Source organism: Myotis brandtii, unplaced genomic scaffold, assembly GCF_000412655.1.
Source record: "Myotis brandtii unplaced genomic scaffold, ASM41265v1 scaffold1064, whole genome shotgun sequence".
NCBI lineage: Eukaryota > Metazoa > Chordata > Mammalia > Chiroptera > Vespertilionidae > Myotis > Myotis brandtii.
This window is the reverse complement of record NW_005353602.1, coordinates 850,359-856,190: the sequence shown is the minus strand read 5'-3', so window position 1 is coordinate 856,190 and position 5,832 is coordinate 850,359. Positions and strand designations below refer to the sequence as shown.

The 5,832-nt window shown below is 43.2% G+C and overlaps 1 pseudogene; it reads right to left on the bottom strand.

Annotated features, from left to right (window-relative positions):
* Positions 1-3,539: 3,539 nt before the first annotated feature.
* On the bottom strand, positions 3,540-4,071 carry LOC102248675 (annotated as a pseudogene).
* Positions 4,072-5,832: the final 1,761 nt, after the last annotated feature.

The window sequence follows — 5,832 nt, the reverse complement described above, 5'->3', positions numbered from 1 at the left end:
ACATGTCTGACCCTTGCAGGTGTCGACTTGATACCCTCCTGGTTCGGATGGCGAAGGATTGGGGTCCTGAAATCGAGTCTTGCAGAGGAGCGCCGCCATTCTTACCTTGCAAGATGGGAAAGAGAACTAAGGTCCTGGCTTCCGGTCTATAAGCATCACGGATGGGGTCGAGTATCACTTCCTTCCGGGTCGGAGGCTTCATGGGAAATGTAGTTTTTCTTCTTTTGAAAGCGTCATACTAGAGAGCTGTTTTTTCTAAGAGGCGAAAGCGAAGAACCTTTTGTCTCTAACTGTTTCGTGTTATATAGACCAATAAATTCTCACAGTACTTCCGGGAACCGACATTTTCCTTACCGAGGACACTGGAGAGCACTACATTATCAATATTAGAAGGAATAGATGGATGAAGAATCTGATCCCCAAGTAAATTGAAATCTTTTCTATGAAAGGCTAATTGGGAACCTTCCGCGGACATTTTCTCCACAGTTGGCTTAATGCTTATATCCCCTAATCAGACTACGCGCAATGGCAGAGGTTCAGGAAAGCTAGAATTTAAAATGAATAAAATATATTCCTGCTTCAAAGAACACACGCTCAATGGGAAAACAGAAAATGAATATAAGTTCTTTCTTCTGGGAAATTCGGGATTGTTTTCGGTGGTTTTTGTTTAAGATTTGGAAGAATAAATACAAATTTGGCCCTGGCTCAGTTTGTTAAAGCGTCGCCCTGATATATCAAGGCTGCCGTTACATCCCTGGTCAGGGCACATAGAGACAACCAATGAATGCATAAATAAGTGGAACAACAAAAATCGATGTCTCTCTCTCTCCCCCACCCTTCCTCTCTCTCTCTGTTAAAAAAAAAAAATTTTAAAAATGCAAATTTGGCAGATGAAAGTGGCTATTGGAACAATAATAAATGCAAGAGGCAGGTCAGCAGCTTTAACATTCTGAGCAAAGCATCTCCGAGAAACTGCTATTCCAGAAAATGTATAAGAATGAGTGAAGTGCAGAGTTGTTTTATTGACCCTGCAAAAATTCTGACACCCTCAGAGACTTTCACGTAGAAAAAGCCCCAAAATATTTGTTAGATGACCTTCTGTTGAAATAAAAATGGAAAGGCCTCCCTCTTGTGTTATGTTGTGGTATTGCAAAATTTAACATTTATTAAATTGGGCAAAATATAATCAATGTACTGTGTTAATTATAAAGTAAACATTAAGCACCTGGTTGTGCCATATATAAAATTCTCTTAAATTTGTGCAGTGCTTTATTAATTATAAAGCAGACACTAAATCATTTTAAGTTCTAATGAAACATCCCTGTGAGGTAGGAATTTAAGATGAAAGAACTAAGGCTCAATTACAATAAATGACTTATTCAAAGTCACATATACACTTACATTGACTCATGTCTCTTAGTGCCACAGAAAGACAGAAAACTAGCAGGCAGTTGTGCTGTAGGAACTTAACTCTTTTTTCTATTAATTAGTCTATGGTTAAATTGGTTTTGTTTTATGTCATTTCGCTTCAAGTCACAGTTTCCAAGAACCTAAATAGGACATTAAGTAAGAACTTACTGTACTTCATAAACATTAGCTCTTTTATTCTTTGCAACCTAACCTATGGGGTAGGTAGTATCTTGATTAATCCATTTTACAGAGAAGGAAACTGAGACACAGAGTCAAGTGTGTCTTACCTATGGTCTCCCAGGCTGAGCTTTGGAGATCAATGACTTAACCCCCATACGATACTACATCTTTGAGTTTATATTGGAAGGTGTTCGGTTCTAAGCTGGGAAAGGTGTGTTGGGGACCATAGAACCTGGACTGAGAGAATCATGGAAGGCTTCCTATCCCAGGGGACTTGACTTCTAGTCTGAGACCTGAGGCATAAACTGGAGTTCATGGGAAGGAGGGGTCAGGAATGAACTTCTCGGGAGTGGGAACGGATTGTTTAAAGGCCCAGAGTTGGGAGGGGAAGTGAGACTTATTCAGCATGACTGGGTCAAAGAGAATGAGGTGAGTGGTAGAGAGAGGCATGGCTGGTGCAGTAAGCAGGAACCAGACAAGATGGTTGATAAAATAATTTTTTTTTTTACTTCATCCTAAAAGCAATCCATTCCAGGTAGGGAGTGACTAGATTTGTGTTTTAGATTACTCTGGTTATTATGTGGAGAATGGATAGGAAAGGGCAAACCTGTAGGCCTAAGATCAATTAGGATGTTTGAGTCATCAAGGTGGCCAGGATTTAGGGAGAGTGAAAAAGAAACAGGTTGGGCAACTTCTTGTTGAACCCCTATTACCTAGGTTAAATTTGCATATATAAAAGACAAGTTTTAGCCGAAACCGGTTTGGCTCAGTGGATAGAGCGTCGGCCTTCGGACTGAGGGGGTCCCAGGTTCAATTCCGGTCAAGGGCATGTACCTGGGTTGTGGGCACATCCCCAGTGGGAGATGCGCAGGAGGCAGCTGATCGATGTTTCTCTCTCATCGATGTTTCTCTCTATCTCTCTCCCTTCCTCTCTGTAAAAAATCAATAAAATATATTTTAAAAAAAGAGACAAGTTTTAAAAATGTATCTACTTGATTTTAGAGAGAGAGAGACAGTGGAAAGGAGAGATGGAGAAACATTGATTTATTGTTCTACTGATTTAGGTATTCATTGGTTTTTTCTTCTTGTATGTGCCCTGACCAGGGATCGAACCCATAAACTTGATGTATGGGGACAATCCTCTAACCAACTGAGCTACCGGCTATGGCAAAGACAATTTTTCTAAAGATTTCTTTAAATTGTTTTTTGTTTTTAGAGAAAGAGAAAGGGAGAGGATGAGAGAGAGAGAGAGAGAGAGAGAGAGAGAGAGAGAGAGACATCGATGTGAGAGCAGTTGCCTCCTGTATGTCCCCTACTGGGGATCGAGCCTGCAACCTGGGCATGTGCTCTGACCGGGAATCAAACTGGCAACCTTTTGGAGCCCAGGATGATGTCCAACCAACTGAGCCACACCGGCCAGGGTGAGAGATGATTTTTGTAAGGGGCTTACTTTTTCCTCAATGCTGATGAAGCACACGGTGTGCCAGTTCTTTATCGAGTGAGAAGGGGAGCATTGGGAGGAAAAAAAGCAAGGATTTTGGCGCTACCTAATGTGGGTTGAATTCACTTACTACTTCTGTGGCTTTTAATATGTCATAGGTATAGATAACAGCCCCACCTTCTGCCTCTACTCTGAACCATCCTCCTCTCCAGCCAGGAATACTCTAGTTTTCTACTATTCTGAACTGGTTTCTCTGTTACTGGTCTTGCCCTCCTGATCTGATTCCTCACAGAGTACCCAGAGCAATACTTAAAAAACATAGAGATTATATTCCTCTTCTGCTAAAATCTTTCCATGGCTCTCCAGTTCAGTGTTTATTTTTTTACATATATTTTTATTGATTTCAGAGAGAAAGCAAGAGGGAGAAACATCGATGAGAGAGAATCATTGGTCAGCTGCCTCCTGCATGCCCCCCACTGGGGATCAAGCTCCCAATCCAGGCACATGCTTTTTTTTTTTTTTACAGTGTAAAATTTTTATATTTAGAATTAGGCAGCTGGACTCAGTTTAGATGATTTCAATTTTGTTGGCAACATCCAAAGCATCATAGTCGGAGCCAGTCCATATGCCTTCTTCTCGCCATCAGGCCTGATCAGGGTGTTGCCCTTGGCCACATCAATGTCATAGAGCTTCTTCACAGCCTGTTTGATCTGGTGCTTGTTGGCCTTGACATCCACAATGAACACTAGTGTATTATTGTCTTCTATCTTGTTCATGGCTGACTCGGTAGTCAGGGGGAATGTGATGATGGCATAGTGGTCAAGCTTGTTTCTCCTGGGTGCGCTCTTCCGAGGGTATTTAGGCTGCCTCCAGAGCCTTAGTGTCTTTGGCCGTCGGAAAGTGGGTGACGTGCGGATCTTCTTCTTTTTGTGGCTGTGGACGCCTTTCAACACTGCTTTCTTTGCCTTCAAAGCCTTTGCTTTGGCTTCGGCTTTGGGAGGGGCAAGGGCTTCCTTCTTAGCTTTCGGAGCCATCTTCGTAAAAAGCCAGGCACATGCTCTTGACCAGAACTGAACCCGGGACCCTTTAGTCCGCAGGCCGACACTCTATCCACTGAGCTAAACCGGCTAAGGGCCACTGTTTATTTTTTTAAATTAAATTTATTTGGAGTGACATTGATTAATAAGATTACATAGGTTTGAAGTGCACATTTCTATGCTACATGATCTGTATATTGCATTGTGTGCCCACCACCCAAAGTCAAATCACCTTCCGTCACTATACATCTGACCCCTTTTACCCTTCACTACCCCCCTCACTCTGGTCACCACCATACTGTCATCTGTGTTTATGAAATTTTGTTTGTTGCTCTGAGTTTTATATCCCACATATGAGCGTAATCACATGGTTCTTAACTTTTTCTGTCTGACTTATTTTGCTTAGCATGACATTCATGTTGTTGCAAGTGGCAGTATTTCACCTTTTCCTATGGCTGAGTAGTATTCCATTGTATATATGTACCACATCTTCTTTATCCATTCTTCTGGTAAAGGACACTTCGGTTGTTTTCACGTCTTGGCCACTGTGAATAATGCTGCAAGGAACATAGGTGCGCAGATATCCTTGCAAATAAATGTTTGCAAATGTTGGGGGTTGATACCCAGAAGAGGGGTTGCTGGGGCATGGGGTAACTCGATTTTTAATTTTTTGAGGAACCTCCATACTCTCTTCCACAGCGGCTGTATCAGTTTCTATTCCCACCAGCAGTGAAAGAGGGTTCCTTTTGCTCCACCACCTCTCCAACACTTGTTATTACTTGTCTTGATAATAGCCTACGGGACTTCTACCATCTCCATCTCCATCTCTCTTACCTCATCTGCTACGACTCATCCTTCACCACCACCCTCTCCCCCAAGCCAGACACTTCCTTATTGTCCTTAAAATACAAGAGGCATCAGGGCCTGAGAGCCTTTGCCCTTGCCTCTCCCCTGTGCTTGAAATGCTAGTCCCCTAACTTATTCCCTCTGATTGCTTCTGCATCTGAGCTTTACTCAAATGCCATTTTCAGGGAAAGACCAGAAAGGAGGCCGAGAGTATTATCTTGAGTATTTAAAAAAAAATATCTTTATTGATTTCAGAGAGAAAGGGAGAGGGAAAGAGAGATAGAAGCATCAATGATGAGAGAGAATCATTGAGCTGCCTTCTTCCGCATGCCCCCCACTGGGGATCAAGCCTGCAACCCAGGCCTGTGCCCTTGACGGGAATCGAACCTGGGACCCTTTCAGTCCGAAGGCTGATGCTCTATCCACTGAGTCAAACCAGCTAGGGCGAGTGTTTTTCTTGATTACCGTAGCTCCTCCCAGGAGAACCCAGGGATGTTTGCCTTTTCACTTCACTGTTGTATCCCCCTAGTCTAGAACGGGTGCCTGGCAGATAGAAAATACTCAACTGGTGTTTAATTATCTTACTAAAGCTAACAAGGGCAAAGCACTGACCAAACGGGCCAGGTCTAGTTCCAAGCATGTTCCATATTTAATCCTCACAATAATCCTATGGAGAAAATACAATCATCACTAGCTTCATTGTACAGAAATGAAGGCATGAAGAAAACGGAGGCTCCGAGAAAGTTCAGCAACGCTCCCAAGGTCACCCAGCTCCTTAGGCGGAGCTGCGATTTGGGGAATGAAATGAATGAGTGTCCCACTTGGCAGTCAGCTCCGGGATGGACTGGAGCGGTGGGACCGGAAGCGGCCGGGTCGTGGGAGCGCCCGGCACTGCCCCGCAGCCAAAGGCCACGGGAG